This window comes from Mustela lutreola, chromosome 8 (assembly GCF_030435805.1).
Source record: "Mustela lutreola isolate mMusLut2 chromosome 8, mMusLut2.pri, whole genome shotgun sequence".
NCBI classification, from domain to species: domain Eukaryota; kingdom Metazoa; phylum Chordata; class Mammalia; order Carnivora; family Mustelidae; genus Mustela; species Mustela lutreola.
The window spans coordinates 141,053,567-141,070,705 of record NC_081297.1 but is presented as its reverse complement, the minus strand read 5'-3'; the positions used below and the strand labels follow the sequence as shown (position 1 = coordinate 141,070,705).

General features: G+C 58.6%; 1 protein-coding gene across 5 annotated transcripts in view; it reads left to right on the top strand.

Annotated features, from left to right (window-relative positions):
• The window catches only part of ELFN2 (extracellular leucine rich repeat and fibronectin type III domain containing 2), a 57,314-nt gene that overhangs the window by 17,231 nt on the left and 22,944 nt on the right, over positions 1-17,139 (top strand). The gene's annotated exons all lie outside the window — the stretch shown is intronic.

Sequence of the window (17,139 nt, the reverse complement as noted above, 5' to 3'; positions counted from 1 at the left end):
TCCCACAAGCCAGGCACTGTTCAAAGAGCTTTACAGAAATTCAGTCCTCACAACAATCCAACAAAATGTCATGATCCCCATTTTACAGATGGAGAAACTGAGGGGGCAGAGAGGTTCAGGATCCTGCCTGTGGTCCCAGAGTGAGTCAGTGGTGAGACTGGGATTTTGAACCTGGGCTATCTGACTCCCAGGGCCTCCGCCCCCAAGCACCTTGCTGTGGGAGCCTTGAGGGTCTGCAGGGAGCAATGCTCCTTCAGGGTCTGGGACAGCCTACAGCCCTGGTCTGAGCCTTGAGGGAAGTCCAGGAAGGTGGTCCTGGACCACGGTAGGTATGGCAGCTTGGGATCCCGTGGGACTCGAGTGTCCAGCTCGTCACTCACCGAGCAAGTCACTTGACCTGGCTGAGCCTCAGTTCCCCCCTTGGTGAAACAGGGTCATGGTACTTACCTGGCAGGGCTGTGGTGGGAATTCCGTGTGGTGAGGCCTAGGGGACCCCAGCTATGTGGCAGGGACTCAGGACGTGGTGGCCAGCTATGAGGGCTCCGTGACAAGGGGAGAGGGAGGCGGTTTCAGGGGTGGCCTGTGCCAGCAGAGTTGAGCGTGCAGACTTAGGAGCCTTGACTGGGAGCCTCCAGGGGGGCACACAGACAGCCTCCCCTCATCACTGGGCACACCTCTCCCTCTGGTGTGTCTGTCGTGCTTCTGGACCCAGCGCTGGGACAGTCAGCTGTGTGTGCATGTATGTTGGGGCATACCGCCACCCCTGGTGTCCCCCACATACACGCAGCTATGATGGGGAGACCTAGAATCCTTGCTTTGGGGGGGCTGGGATACAGCCTCTGCTCCCTCATTGTTGCAGATGGGGAAACTGAGGCCCAGGCAGGGGAAGGGGTTTGCTCTGGGGCCCGCAGGGAGTTCCAGTTATCTGAAGTTTCATTGCTGGGCAGGACCTTGTCTAAGAAATATAGGGAGAGACCCTGCTTTTGGTAGCCCGTCCTGGTTGCCCTGGCCTGTCTCCATGGGGTCAGTGCCTTGCTGTGTTGGCTTCTGTCCATCCCACGCTGTGTTGATTGGAACATGGGACACTGGACAGTGGAAAGCAGGGGAGCAGAAACCTTGCCCAGCCAGGAGCCTGGTGTGCATACAGTAGGCGCTCAGTACACATTAGTTGATCAAGGGAACCTAGCAATGAGCCCTTCCTGCTCTCCCACCATAAAGGCTGAATTTCAGAGGGGCGGGGGAGTGGAGCCCAGACGTCCTGGCTTCCGATCCCAAACCTTCTTGCTCTCTGCACTCATGGATGCGTGTAGCACGTGCACACACACACGTACAAGTGGACATGCACACACCTGCGCACATAGACACATGCTCAGTGCGCTTGCTCTATGCCTCGGTCCAAAAGCTTCACTCTGATCATTGCTCAATTTTCTAGCTTAAAAGTATCCATCTGTCCATCTCTCTGCCAAGGCCATGGGCTGGACACCTAATGGGACGCCTGTTCTGGGGCCTCCGCCGTCTGTGGCTGCCCCCAGGATGGGGCAGGAATCCCGCAAGGGGGTTCTGGGAGGGTTGGACCTGCCCAAGGGACACTGCCCCAGGCATGTCCCCTGCTGTGTCCCCTCCTTTTGGCCACACACCAAGTGGCACACTGAAATCCCTGCCCGAGCATCCTGATTCCCCCCCTCTGCCATTTCTGGGCTGTCTCCGGCTTGGGGGGAAAGGGGGTGTCATTCCTGGGGACCAGCCTCCCCTGCCTCCCCCAGGAAGCCTGCCCTAATGCCCGGGAGGATGGTAATTAGCATGAGGCAGGCTGATTAGCTCAGAAATTAAGTCTTTGTTTCCCTCACTCCCCAGTTTCCCTAATTGAGCAGATGCGGAGTGGGGGGAAGGGAGGGGCTGTGGGCTTGTCACGGGGCTGGGTGGGTGCCCATGTGGCTGGGTGCTCAATAGTGGAGGTGGTGGGGGTGATGGGTGGGGGTGGACAGGGGCCCGGTTGGGGTCCTGCGGTGGGGCTGGTGGAGGAATGCCGGGGTGGGATTTGCACCTGGTGTGGACCCCCAGGTTGCAGCCCTCTGGGGATATGCTTGCTTGGCTGGGGGCAGGGCATCACTCCCAGGACCCCACTGGAGTGCTTGTGGGCCATCATTCTTTCCTTCAAGTCTTACCATCCGATCAGTAATCATAATCGCTGTCCTTTGTCGAGCGCCTGCTGTATGCATTCCCTGGGCTGAACACCTTTTGTGTATCTCCTTGTTGAGTCCTCCTCACTCAGTTGTGCAAGGATAGGACCCTGTATTTTTTAGGTCAGGAACTTAAGGCTCAGAGAGGTGAGGTGACTTGTCCAAGGTCACACAGCTCGGAGCAGCTAGGGCAGGGTTCCGACCCAGGCAATCTCACGTGGCCTTGTCCCGGGCATTTGGGCCAGGGAGGGAGGAGCCTGTGATCAGAAGGTGGCCAGTCTGGGTCCTGGATGCCAGGGTAAGTGAGGCCTTTGCCGTTCTCATTTGTTATACTGGGATCACTACGTTCGCTGTTTTGGGTTATTGAGAGGAACGTTAGCAAAGACTGTAATGAGGATCTAGTTAGTGCTTCTTGTGTGCCAGGCAGGTGACACGTACTCATGTGTTTTCATCTTTCACGCTCACAACAATCCCACGCACCACGGGCAGATACCCACCCGTTTCACATTCGCAGAAGCTGAGGTTGAAGTGGAGGGGAGGGGCACTCCTGGTCCCATAGTTAGTAAGCAGGGACCCGGGGTTCGGGCCCGGACCATCCTCCTTGATCACCACCCTAGGTCTGTGACACCTGTGGCGGGGCCTGGCTGTTGGTAGGTGCTCAAAATGGTTAGTATCCTGTCCCCCTCTCAGAAGGAGCAGGTTCCTTGAGGTCTCACACCACTGGGGGATGCAGGGGAAAGCCCTCCTCATAGCAACCTGTGGGATAGGCATTGCTTTTATGTCCATTTTAGGGATGAGGAAGTTGAGGCTTGCCCAGGATCTCACAGCTGGTGAGGTATAGGGGCCCAGATTAGAACCCCGGAGTTCTGGCTCCAAGTGCCGCCATGTGGGAGACAGGCCTGTCGCTGGGGAGTGAGGTTCCCGTCCTGATCTTCATTCTCTGCTCTTGGGGGTGGCGCTGTATGTCTCTGGCTCCTCCCAGCAGCTGTGTACGGGGTGAGGGGTGGGGTGCCCAGGTCTCCAGCCTCCACAGTGCCCTGCCTCTGGAGGGCATCCCTAAAACTCAGCTCGTTCCATCCCGGACTGCTCTAATCCAGCGTCCTGACTCCGTGGCTCCTTCTCTGAGGCTCTCTGTTCTGGGGTGGGCACTGCCGTCTTTCAGCTGCCCACCTGGACCCTGGGGGTCATTCCTGAACACCACGTTCAGCCTCTTGTCCTCATCCTGAAGGTGACTGGTGTGTCGCTGAGACCTGCTCTCAGGTCCTCTGGTCACCCTTCCACCCTCATGGCAGCTCCGCAAAGGCTGCTGTCTCTGCTCCTGTCCCTCCAGTTCCTTCTGCGCTCTTCCCTTGGCAGGACTCCCTAGCGTTTCCCTGGCTCCCCACTCTCCTTGAGCCAAGATCCAGAAACCTTATCCTGGCTTCTGAGACCTGCAGGGACTTGGCCGGCCTTAGCGCTCCTGCCTGGAGGGACCCTCTCCTCTCACAGGCCATGAGCCAGTCCTCCTGGCCTCACTCCAGTTCCTCAGACTGTCACCCTCTGGGTCCTGATAGGTGTTTCCATCACCAGGATCTCCCTCCACAAACCCTTCCCCGACCCCGGGATAACGAGGTCTGCAGGTGCGCTGGGGTTGTCCCTTTGATTCTAAGAGCCTTTTGAAGGGAGTGGTATTGCCCATTTTGCAGATGGAGAAGCTGAGGCTCAGGAAGCTGGAGTCGGATCCCAAGGCTCCTCACTATGGAGCCCGTGTTCTCGGTGTGTGCATGTGTGTGTGCGCCCTGGTGTTCGCACACCGCCGGCGCTGCCGTCTGTTGTCTGTGCCAGGCGGTGTTTGGGCTGGGATGAGCCATCCCCCCTTGGGAGAAGGAGGTCTGGGATGGTCTCTGGGGACCAAGTCTGCCTCTTCCTTTGCGGGGTGGGGATACTAGTGTGCGCATGGGGCCGGGGCGTCAGGCTCTCTCCAGCCCCCCACCGCAGCCTCCCAGCCCCTCCCATTAATCACCCCTTCGCTTCAAAACAAACACCCGCGAGCCCAAACCACCCATCTAGCCAAGGCACAGATGGAGTGCCGATCGGAATTAATTAGTCAGGTTGCCAAGGCAACCAGACCCAGGATCCAGCCTTACCTCCTGGGGTGGGGGGGCAGCCCACCCACCTGTCAGGCCCCGCCCCCACCTTTCATGGCCCTGCCCCTCTCCCCCTTCCGCAGCTAGGGGTACCCTGGGGACTCTTCTGAAAATCAGGAGGTGGTGGGTGGGAGGGACTGTCCAAGAGCTGGGTTCCAGTTTGCAGTAGGTCACGCTTGGCTTGGTGGGAGCTTGGGCAGGACCTGCAAAGCTGGGAGCCATGCGTGGTTCTGTAGGAACAGACAACGGCCGGACCTGGCTGGGGAGGTGCTTTGAGGGGCCATCTGAGACTGGTGCGAGAGGAAGAATGACCGAGTGACTGTGGCCTGGACTTGAGATCCCTCTGACGTATGCCACCGAGGGAGCGGTTAGGAGCAGCCAACCTCTGTCGTCCACGGTAGTGACGGGGCGGCCTCTCAGGACTCTGTCTTCCTCCTCCATCCCCACCGTGTTCCTCTTATCCTCTGCCTCACCTGTGCACCCATAACCAGGTTTGGGTTCTCCATCCTTGCTCCTTGGTCTGCCCATGAGTCCACCCGCTCTTTCTTCCCAAGTTGCCTTGGGCAAATGACTTAGCTTCTCTGTGCTTCTGCTTCCGTGTCTGAAAAAACAGGCAGGAACAGCACCCAGCTAGCTCTCAGCATGGTGTCTGGTCTCTGGTAACTACTAGATTGTTCCTTGTACCACTGCTGGATGCAGGGGTGCCCAGGGAGAGGGGCTCTGGGGAAGACAGAGGGCACAGAAGCCCCACCGCCCTTTGGGGAAGTTGAGGCACACGCAGGAATGACCATGCTGACCGGTGAGGAGGACCCTCCCCACCGACTTCCCTCCCAGAATGGCTCACTGTGTGGGAGTCAGCCATATTGCAGATGGGGAAGTCGAGGCCTGGAGAGGGCACTTGGGGCAGCGGGCTGGCGTCTCTGGCGTAAGTCTGGGCCCTTGTTCTCTGGATCTTCCCGGCTGGTGCTGGCTGGAGGGTCGCACAAGACAGGTCTTGCAAGGCCGGTTTCCCTTTGTAGAACCATAGGGAATCCATCCTTGCTCCTGCTTGGGCCTCAGTTTCCACTTCTGTGAGATGGGGGCTCACGGGGGTGTAGCTGGTGGTAATTCTGGCTGAAGCAGGTTGGGGCTGTGGCTTTTTATTCTTTGAGACATCGGAAGAGGGGCTGGTGTGGATGGACGGGCTGCAATTTCTGGCCGAGGTCTTTCCTGGAGGTGCCCTCAAGGGAGAGGGTATGGAGGGGCCCTGAGGGGCATGGGCCAGCTCTAGCCCCCTCCCCCTCCCTTGGAGCCTCTGATGCTGGGCTCTGCAGGGGCAGGACCTGCAAAGCTGGGAGCCATGCCTGGTTCCGTAGGAATGCACAACGGCTGGAACTGACTGGGGAGGGGCCTCGAGGGGCCATCTGAGACTGATGTGAGAGGAAGAATGACCGAATGACCACAGTCATTCTTGGCTCATCGGGGTGCCGCCCTGGCTTGGCACACCCATTGCCAGGTTGGGGTGAGGCTCAGGGCAGGCCCTTCCTCCTACTTTGCCGCCCACCTGGTCTCTAACACACTGAGCTCACTGAGGCCAAGCCTGTCTCTCCTGCCCCCAGGCTGATAGGCCATTTCCTCCTCTGTGTGACAGGGAGGAGTCTCTCGAGCTGGCACAGTGGGACTGGGACACGTGTCTGACCCCATAGCCTCTCCCCCAGGGACTGTGGGCCCGTCGTTGGCTCTCTGTGAGCCTGTTTCCCCATCTGTCCTCTGGCCTAACGATGTGTTCAGTGAACTCACCTGTTGGAAAAGATTCGGAGGGGCTTCAACCAGGGGTGGCAAACTCAGGGGCCTATGGGGATCAGATCACTTAAAGGTTCGAATCCGGTCCGAGTGAGGCAATAGGGCATGGCGGGGCCTGTGGTCAACATGGGCGCTCGGGCTCTGCTACTGCAGCAAGCTCGGGTTTTTCTCACCGGTGATCGGGCCAACAAAACTGATCTGTGGGCGGTGTTTGGAGCTGCCAGCTTGCCCCAGAAGGCACACTCGACAAATGGATTAACTGGGGGGTATTTAGCTCTCCTTTACATAATAACAAGGGCTAACATTTATTGAGGGCTTGTTCGGTGCCAGGAGCGAACTAAGCACTTTACTGGGATTATCTTGTTTGATCCTCACACCGGCCCGAGGCAGGCAGGGTGTAGCTGTGATTCCAGCGGACTCCGTGGATGAGGCAGTGGTATCAGAGAGGTTCAGCCAGTACCCCAGGTCACACAGCTGTGGGGGCTGGAGCAGGGTCGCCCCGGGGCCTTCAGATTCCTCTGTGGAGGTGTCTCCTTCTAGCCCAGAGGGTGGAGGGGAGGAAGGGCAGACCCACTTGGGGGTGGGAACTCCCAGACCTGCAGCTTTTGCTTCCCTTACAAGAGGAGGCTGGGGGAGAGGGGAGAGACAAAATTAAGCAGCCGAAGGGTGTTGTGGCGCTGAGGAGGAATAACTTATTTTTTATGAGCTTGTTCGCATTTGTGAAGTTAAGTAAGCAGAAATTTATGCCCTTCGTTGGCATGCATTAAAGGGGAGGGCCGCCTGGGCCGTGTGTAGTTACCAGGAAACCTCATGCTTCCCAGCAGCTGCGCCCCTCCCCGGCACGAGGCGCTGCCCATGTCTGGAAGGTTTGTTTGGGCTGTGTGCGGGGATTTCTTCGGATCCAGCTGTGGCCATCTGCTGACGGCCCACTGTGTGCTTGTCCTGGCCTGCGGCCGCTGGGACTGGCCTTGCTGTGTCTGAGAACGGCTCACCCGGCTGCTGGCAGTGCAGCTTGGCCCTTAGGTCAGAGGCTGAATGTTCTAGACCCTGTTCCCCGCCTCCATGGTGGGGGCCTCAGAAGGCCCAGAGACCACCCGTTTTGCTGCCCAAGAGCTCTGAGGCCTGAGGCATGTTGCTTGAGCTCCCCCAGCCTCGATGTCCTCATCTGTAAAATGGGGATTGTGGCAACACACACCTCCTGGGATTGTGTCCTGCTTGTGACACAGCTCATCTGAGATGACATCGGCTTGTGGGGTGGCATGGCCTATTTGCTCGTTGACCTGGCTCCTTGGGGGCCCTTTGTTTCTAATGGCCCTGAGAGCTAGATGGTCCTTCCTGCAGGAGGCCTGACTGGACACCCCTACCTGGCCTTGGCAGTCTCAGGCTCTCCCACGTCCCCCCTGCAATTACTGGTCTCCTGTAATTACTACTCCTTTCCAGCTGTGAGCTTCCTCAGGGCAGCACAGCGTCTGTTCTGATCCCTCTGGATGCCTCGTGCCCGCCCCAGGGCACGAGAGATGGCATTCAATGAACAAGAAGGAAATCTAGCATCTCGGCCTTGGTTTTCATGCGTTTGGAATTAGAAGTCCCTTCCAGGTGTGTCGTGATTTATGTGTGTGTGTGTTTCTTTTATTTATTTATTTGAGAGGCAAGGGGAAAGGCAGAGCGGGAGAGAGAATCTCCAGCCGCCTTCCTGCTGAGTGCGGAGCCTGATTTGGGGTTCGATCTCATGACCCTGAGATTACGACCCGAGTCCAAGTCCAGAGTCGGACACTCAAGTGACTGAGCCACCAGGGCACTCCGATGTATGGTTTTAAAGGCACTTTTGGGCTAATGCCCTTATTTGATCTCTACTTTTTGGTCCCCTTGTGAAGAAGACAGGGTGAGTTACAGGGGGAGTGGGTGGAAGGGGGGGGGATTTGAATCCAGCGCCCATTCATTTGTTCGTTCATGGGAACTTCTGAACTCCTGCTCTGGGCCAGTTAGTAGGGGTCTTGGCGGGGGAATCCGATGGGATTCTGCCCTCCAGGGACTTAGAGGCTGCCCTCGATAGGCAGGTACAACGGGGCTAGGAGGAAGCTGGGGAGGCTGTGGGGGGTCACTGCATCTCTGTAGGCCCGAGTCTGTCATCTTGTCTAATGGGTGACAGCTCAGAGGCTTACAGCCTCTTCTGGTTCTGGTGGGCTGAGCTTCTCGGGTAGGGGGTTGTTGCCAGACACTTGCTAGGAAGCCTTAAGACCTCAGGACTACCCATCTTCCAGCCCTATCAACCCAGCCCTGGTCTATCCAGGAGGCTGAGGGGCCCTGAAGACACAGTGGCTGTCCCTGCTGTTGTCCCTGGGCCTGTGGCCATGAAGGTGGTTGTCTACACGCTGTGGGAGTCTGTCTCTGGTTAGAATTTGCAGTCAGCCTGGAGCTAGGGACAGGGGTGTGGGGAAGGAGAGCTAAGGGGCCTGAGGACTGGTGGGATGGGGGGGTCATCTTCTCTGAATGGAGTTGTTCCACTTGGGGGGCTTCCTGGAGGGACGTCGAGGTTGCAGAATAGGGGGAGATCAGCACCTTGGGGGACCAGGTGGGCCCTGGGGAGTGAGCAGAAAGGCGAGGAACGAAGTTGGGAAGGCTGTGTGTTTTATTCTGGCCTGTTGGGAGCCCGCAGCCAGGTGAGGTGGGTGTCCGGGAGGAAGGTGCCGCCCCCTGCGGTAGCTCAGGTGTGCAGCTGGAGCCTGGCGCAGGTGTGGAGAGAGGGCAGATTCGCACGGGTCCTTGTTGGCTCATGAACTTGTCCCCTCTGCCTCCGGGAGCTCCGGGAAGGTACAAGAGGGAAGTGCATTAATTCGGCAGATAGTTCTCAAGCATCTAGTATGAACCAAGCATTGTGCAAGGCACTGAGGGTCTGGGGGTCAACGAGAATGGTTCCTGCCATCAGGGACCGTACAGCCAAGGGGAAAGGCCGACTAGGGTGAGTGATGCCCCAGCAGACTGGAGGGCTTCCTGTAGGAGGTGGCTCTGAATTCTGCACAAAAAGTAGGATTCATGAGGTGGGGGCAGAGCAGAAGGGGTTGTGGGAATTTCAAGGGGAAAGGCCAAGAGGTGTGAAAAGACTCCTTGAGTTCAGAGGAGGGTGAGAAGCTCATGTGCTTGGGTCTGGGGTTTGGGAAGGAGGATTTGGGAGACTGGGGAGGAGGCAAGGCTTGGGAGTTTCTTTCGGGCCAGGAGAAGGAGTCTGGGTAGTGAGTCCTGCACTGGGGAGCATGCTGCGTGCCTGGAAATCGGGTGTGGATGATGTGTCCCAGGATGGAACACAGAGTGGGAAAAGCTGAGGCGCTGGGGAGGGGACTTCTGGGCAGTGCCGCTCTGGGGTCGGGTGAGAGGCTGGTAGTGGGATCAAGGCTGCAGGAAGGTTCAAGAGAGGAGCCAGGGAGGCCCAGTGTACGTGTGGGCACCTGTGTGTGTGGTTTGTTGCCATGCTGCCGGGAGTAGTTTGTTCTGATGGGCATCCGGGTTACAGGGTGGTGTTGGAGGGCAGATTTACGGAGACAGGGCCAAGACAGATCACGAGAGGTCTTGAATGCCGCAGTCAGGACCAGGGAGGCGATCAGAGGCTTCTGAGCAGGGCAGTGACCCACAAGCCTGCTGTGCCTCCGGAAGTTTCCTTGGGCAGCTGGGCAGAGGGTGGGCGGAGGCAGGGTAGTCTGGGTGGGCCGTTAGGAGACTGCGCCTGCCTGGGGGACTTTCACGAGCCAGAGACAAAGGCGAGGAGGGAGGGCGGTCGAGAGCCCCGGGCAGGCTCAGTGGAAGGGGAGGCTGTAGAGGTCGAGAGAGTTCTGCTCTGTGGAGGGGAAGAAGACGCAGCAGGTGGCTGCACGGAGGAGGCGGGAGAGGGAGCCCATGGATTCGGGGAGCCTTTGAAGGATGAAAGGGAAGGTCTGAGCCAGGAAGGAATTAACATCATTAGCGAACACCCACCCCTAGCGACGCTTTCTGTCCCCAGCACTGTGCGCCTGGCTCCTCGCTTCCAGCTGCTTGGCTTTGGGCGGCGTCTTTGGACCCAGCACCTCCGTTTTGTTGTCTGCAAAATGGGGAGACTGTCCGAACCCACCTCTTATGGAGTCTTTGTGAGGATTGGGTGAGCGAATCTGCCGGGCTTCCGGGACGCTCCATGGTGAACTAGTTCATTGGCCGTGGTCATGACAATGTGATTGAACGCCACACGCCTGCAGGGCAGCCTTGAAATACAGGGACAGGTGAGGAATGGGCTCCGAGGAGGGTTCAGTCTGCCCTAGGCCGTGCAGCTGGGAGGGGTACAGAGCAAGGGACCCCCAGACTTGGCATGTACCATCCTCCATGGCTGCGGCCTCCAAAGATGCCCAGCCCAGAGGGCTCCGTGAACATTCTCTCTGCTCCTTCCGTGTTGAAAGCTCTTGGGTCCAGCACGAGGGCACGGGGGGCAGGAGTCAGCCTCTGGCTGGTCCCACCAGGCGGGAGAATTCAGGTCAGCTGCTCTTTCTCAGAGCCTTAGCTTTCTCATCTGTTAATGGGGGCCCCATGGGCCCTGTAAGCTCTGTTCTGTCAGGCCCTGGTAGGGCTCCTTTCCCAGCTTCTCTGTACCTGCTTGACCACGTTGCCTTGAGTGGGCGGAGACCAGGATGGACATGGGAGCTGCAGGGTTGGTAGAGGCCCTAATGGTCATAACAACAGTGGTAAGGGGCTGGGAGGCTATCTTGTCAGCAGTAGTAAAAATGAGCATGCCTCAGCAAGTGGGGAGGTGGGGGGTGGGGACAGAGACCAACTGGGAGTGACGCACCTCTTGGGGGTGCTCTGTGGGTCTTTTGCTTTTTTTGCTTCTTTTGCTTTTTCAGTCCCACACCCCAGGCACCTCTTCTGCATCAGTCTGCCTGCTGGCAGTGAGGACACAGAGGGGACATGGTGCTGTCTTGGCCCTCTGAAAGGGAGATGGTGACCGTTTAGGGGGACGCTACTTGGTGCTGGTAGAACACAGGGTTGCTGTGGAATGGTGAAGCCAGACCTAGGGTTCAGGGCAGACTTCCTGGAGGAGGCGATGCCCGAGCTAGAGACGGTTGGGGTTCACAGTGTGGGGGCGAGTGCAGGGAGAAGGGGGTGCCAGTGCCAGTGTGGGGTGGGGTGGGCGGAGGATGTGAGGGGGGCTGAGTCTGGAGCAGGAGGTGGGGAACGTACAGCACCTCTTACAGAAGCATCTCACATCAGCAAAGAGCTTGGACTTTAGCCCGGGCCTTCAGGGAGCCCCGGAAAGACTGTGAGCAGGAGAGGCAGCCTCAGCATTGCTCTCTGGAAGACTCTTTCGGGCTGCTCTACGGAGGGGCTGGAGAAGGCCACGTGGGCAGCTGGACAGTCCTGGTGAGGTGGGGAGCAAAGGACAAATGTGGGACATTTTGGGGACAGAAGTGGCAGATCATCTACCAGGGCGGTGGGGAGAGGCAGTTGAGGATAGTGCCAGGGTCTGTGTCCGGAGCAAGCTGGTGGGTGGTGGTGACCTTGACCAGGAAGAGACGTGTGGGCAGGCGTGGGCTTGTTCCAGAAGCTGACCTGGCCTGGCAGGTCTGGGGCATCTGAAGGCACGGGTAAGAGAGAGCAGCTGTGGTTAGATCGGGGACACAGCCTGGAGGAGCAGTCGTGTTTTGGTGGGTGGGACAGGAGGGGACCCCCCAGAAGGAGAGGCCTCAGTCTCCTTCTGTGTTGTATGCCTGGGGCCTGGACGGGCTAAGGGAGCTTCCAGCTCTGACTGTCTATGAAGTCCCCCAGAGGGTCAAAAAGTGGAAGGAGTGAGTTTCACTGGGGGAGGCGGGTGGTCCCCACGCACAGTGGCTTTGGTCCTGGACCCAAGTGTGTTCACGGAGTTCACTGGGAGTGTGGAGAGAAGACATCCAGAAGGCTGGGGCTGTTACCTCCCTCTACAGCTCCAATCTGTAACAACTGAGGTTTTTGTTTTTGTCTTTGTTTTTTAGTATGAGAAATTAGATGCTGGTTATTTATTTTACAGAATAATTGGGAGGAGGGTTTCCTTAGAAGCAGTAATCTCCTATGTGTGTGTGTGTGTGTGTGTGTGTGTGTGTGTGTGTGTGTTGGGTTTCCGTTTGCCTGAGTCTCCACTGGTGCATGAGTTTCTCGCTCATCTTTCTTTCTCCATCATAATGTGGCCGGAATCCCGGGCCAGGTAAACAGTAGGCGCTCAGTAGATGTGGACCGTCTCGCTGGCAGAGTGCAGCGCCCTGCAGGGATCCCCAGCCTCCATGGGTGGCCGCAGGTCCTCCGAGCGCCAAGCCCTCCCAGTTAATAAGCAGCCTCGGCATCTGGGGAGCAGCCAACTGTCTCCTTGGCCTCTCTTCGGGCCGCCTGTTGGCTCTGCGGTCTGCTCCAGGACGACAGGCAGGGCCTTGCACCCTGCTTGTCCCCGGACCCTGAGTGAACTCCCTACCATGTCCCACCCCGGGTCTCCTATCCCTGCAGAAGGGAGACCAGTTTGCTGACCCAGCGCCTGGGGAGCTCTAGGCCCACAGGCGCGTGGATAATGTCCTTCTGCTCTGTGCATCTTGTCCACCCCCTTCTAGGTGAAGAAATCGGGGCCCGACAGGGAGGGTCTGGCTCAAGGCCTTGCCACCAGGGAGCTGGGCTGGAGCTGGGATGCCTCCCACCCTGAGCGCCTCTGGCCGAGGAGGGCCTGGGAGGATTTGAGCCAAGCTGGAGGGGCAGAAGGACACTATGGCCACGGCTTGGTCTCAGACTCTTCTCCTTCCTTGCTCTGTGCCCTTGGGCAAGCGGCATCACTGCTTTGGGCCTCAGTTTTCTCATCTCTCAAATGGGTATAGTTAACAGGGCCTGTCCCACCGGGCTGGGGAGAGGGTTGACAGTTCATTTGTGTAAAAGGCCTATGGGGGTCTGGCATGTGGTGAGGGCCACTTATCAGCAGTGACCTTGGGGGCCACTTTGTCTTTCTGAGCCTCAGTTTCCTTATTTGAGGAAGGGGTCTGAGGTGCTTTATCCTCTCATCCTGGGAGGTGGGGAGCTGTGTGTGCACACAGACCGAGAGCGGTGAGGTCTCCTCTGTGGTCTACCAGGCTCCCTGTTGGCCCTGACCACAGCCCTGTAGGTTTGCTGTCTTGACTTGACCGAGGTGTTTGTTCAGGCCCCAGGATCACTGTGCTGACCCGCGTGGGGCTGGAGCCCCAGTGGCGAGCACACTGTGTTTGCCGGTGGCCCCAGTGGTGCTGGGGGTGCGGGGGGGTGGAGAGGGGACGGACACCTGCCACGGACAAGAATGGAGAGAGAGTCACTGTGGGAGAGGGGAGAGCCGCCTTGGAGGAAAGCTGGAGGGAGGGTCTGCCGTGGGCAGTTCAGCCCACAGCTGCTTTGACCTTCAGGAGGATTTATGGCTTCAGTCTGGGAACCATGGAAGCTTCTGGAAGTGTTTTAAGAGAGGGTCTCTCTACGGGTCCATGATAGATGGCATTTCGAGAGGCTCTCTGGCAGCTGAGCAGAGGGGTGGGGAGGAGCTTGGGGGACGCTTGAAACCCTGGGAGGTGGTTGTGGTCTGAGTAAGAGCCATCAGTGGCTCGGATGTACAGATGTGCGGCCTGGACAGATGTCGGGATGGATTGGAGGTGAAGGATGGACAAGGCAGAGGGCAGAGTCAAGTGTGATTCAGATGATGGGGCTGAGCCCAGAGAAGTTTGGTAATGGGCCCACCGTCACACAGCTGGCGGGTCAGGGAGCGAAGCCTCGGGCCCCAGGGTGTGTAGGAAGCAGCCCTGCAAGGAGGCGCACATGGCAGGGAGGTGGAAGGCAGTACGGAGCCAGCGGTGACATACTCGCTGCTTCATCCCTGGCTCTGCCCAGCGCCAGGTGTGATGGAGATAGATCAGGGCACCTGCCGGGGAATGGGGGCTTTGGTCCATGTTGCCCACCGCTCCAAGAGGCAGGGGTCGGCGGGCAGAGGAACCAGGCAGGGGAGAGCCGAGCCGGCGCGAGTGGTGGCCAAGCATCACACCTTCAGGGGGCAGGTACAATGGTGAGGAGTCCAGGACTCCAAGTGAGAAAGACCCAGGTTTGCAGCCGGCGCCAGCATTTCCCAGAGAGCTGGCCGTGGCCCCACTGGCCTCAGTGTTCCCATCTGTAAAGTGGAAATTGTTCGAAAATGGCTGGGATGATGCAGGACTTAGCATAAGACCTGGGACACAGCCTCTCTGATCTGGGACAGGTCGTGGCCTGCCCAGCCAGCTCAGTGCGGGGGCAGACCTTACCCTTGAGGGGCAGGAGGGGAGGCCACTGGTGGGGGAGGACCAGGAAAACTGTCATGGGGACAGGCTCCTGTTTCGTGGAGACTAGAGTTCTGTGAATCGTGGGAGCCAGAGAGAGGCACAGAAGTGCAGGCAAGCGGCAGAAGAGTCTGCAGAAGGATGGGATGGGGCCAACTTCGATGAGCCCTAGCAGTGCTTAGAGACTGTCCTTTGCGTGGTTTTACCAGGTAACCATGCAGATAGCCCGGAGAGGGTGAGGGCCAGGTTCAAGGTCACCCAGCAGCTGGCGCTGGGAGCAAACCTGCTGGCTCGGGGCCTGGGTCCCGCCCCCCTCTGAAGGAGGGATGTGATCATTTGTCTGGGGAGTTTAATAATGAATGAAGTCGAAGTGTCTTTAATGCAGGCAGCAGGCCCGAAGTAATAAGGGGCCCTGTATTAATTCGGAAGTTAATGAATATGCAGGTGTGTCTGAATGATTAATAGGGCTCCCAGGGCTTTGGAGAGGGGTGTGTGAGCTGATGGGGATATGAATATTGCATACATCTGGCAAGTCGGATAAACTGGGGAGCAGGTGGGCATTCATGCTCCAGGGAGGGCTCGAGCGGCCACCAGGGCTGAATTTACAGACGCTCCGGGGCAGATGTCCCGTGTCATGGCTAAGTGCACTCCTGTTTGACTGTGTGATCTTGGGCAAGTCACTTCACCTCTCTGAGAATCCGTTTCCTGCAGGAGGGGCATAAAGAGAGTACCCGGTCCCTGGGCCCTGAGCATAGGGACGGGCACTGTGCAAACCAGCTGACACAAACTCGTAGCCTTTTAGAAAGGAGGGCAGAGTTGGCTGAGAAAGGCCAAGGAGAGAATAACAGAGACAGTTCATTCCCTTGATGATGGACAGCACTGTACAGTTGGTAAGGGGGTGGGGAGCGTCTTTCCTCGGTCTAACCCGTGGCTCCACGCAGCAGCGGCGTGGGGCAGAGGAGATGGGTCTTGGGGAAGCTGAGGTTCAGGGAGGGCTGGTCCCTGCTCAGCTCAGCAGCCGGCCAGCACAGAGTCGGGCCTGGGCCCAGGTCTGCAGCCTTTGACCATGAATCTCGGAGGAGGCGGAGGTGGAGGGTCCCACACCACCTCTTGGAGCCATAGAGTCTCTGCCTGGCTTGTAAGGGTCTGTCTGCCTCTTGGGGCTGTTTCGACGTGTTGATGAGAAAATGGGACACTAACCCCTCGCCTGGATATCAGGCCTCTGGGGGGTCCTGGGCTCTGCAAATGACGTCTCTTATTGTTTGTAACAGCTGTCCTGGGAGTCGGCCTGCACCGGCCCTGTCTCGTGGGTGCTGGGGGGCTCTGGGTGCTGGGCTACTTTGTAGCCTTGGACACATCCCTGAGCCTCTGTCTGCCTCCGTCTCCTCATCCTTCTAGGGAGGCATAACAGCATGGCTCTTGTGTGTCAAGTGTGCGGGCCTGGCGCACAGTAGTGCTGGGCACAGTGAGCTCCCTTCCCCGCCTTTCTACCTCCCCTGGGCCACATCACAGCCCTGCGCGTGGGTACCCTTTCTGCGCCCCCATGGCCCCTTAGTCATCCTGTGAGCCTGTGAACATTGATGGAGCGCCTCCTGGGTGCCCTGCTGGACCCGGGGTTTGCAGGGTGAGTGAGACCGCCCTCCCCGTCTCTGTCCTTGACAAGGTCATGGTCCAGGCAGAAGGCAGGTGTAAAACCGGTGTCCCGTGATGCCGGCTGGGACGGGGCATGGGAACCAGAGAATGGTCCCTGTGCAGGCCTGGGCAGGGGCAGGGGCAGGGGCAGGGGCAGGGGCAGGGGCGGCGTGCTCATTTATCTTGCGGGCTTCCACGCTAGGCCTCCCACCCGAGGCTCTGTCCTGGCTGTGGGTCCTTGGCTCCCAGCGGGAGGTACTCTCAAGGTGGCTGCAGGAGGGATCGAGGGAAGGACTGAACGGGTGGCTACTGTCTGGGCCCCTGCCTCGGGCTCCTGGGCTCTAGGCCAGGTGTCCCAGGTGCATCCAGGGGGCGGCTGTCTCGTGGCCTCCTCTTTTCCTTCCCACATCTTCGCTCTGGGCCCGGAAAGGCGCCCCCACCCCCTGCCCTGCCTCGCTGGCCTGGCTGGGCCACAGAACTGTGGCCTGTTGGGTTAAAGAACCCGAGCTGTCCTGGTCAGAGTGTAGCCTATGGAGACTGAGGTCCCAGGGTGGGGGGAGGGCTGTGGGGCAAGGCTGGGGTTAGAGCCCCTACTGGGCTGGTCCCGGCGCAGTCCTCTGCTGTGCTTGGCCTGGCTGGGTATTTATAGTCTCTCCCGATCTATATTAACACCAGGGCCTTGTGCAAAAGAGGCCTTTGCAGCCTTTGCATCTGAGGACAGCTTTGAACCCCCTGGGGGCTGTGGAATCAGAGCTCGCCCCTATGGGAAGGGGAGAACGTGGCTTCTCATCTTGCCCTTCGCGGCTCTGGGGCTCACGCTGGGTCTTTTGCCTGGAGAATCTTTGCCGGTCTGGGCCTAGGCTCGGGCCCCCTATTGGTGGGTTCAAGGTCTTTGGGGCTGGTTCTACCCCACTGCCCTCCAGCTCTGCAGAGAGCCTGTGTTCACAACATGGGCCCCAGGGCGTGGGCCGCGTGGCCTCGGACAAGCCGCCCTTGTCTGAGCCTCAGTCTCCCCATCTGTAGAACTGGGTAGAAGTCTCATCCGGCTTCATGTGTCAGGCACAGAGCGCTGGATGCTTGTGAGCTGGGAGTCAGTGTTTACACTCCTCTCGTCTCTTTTGGTTCTTG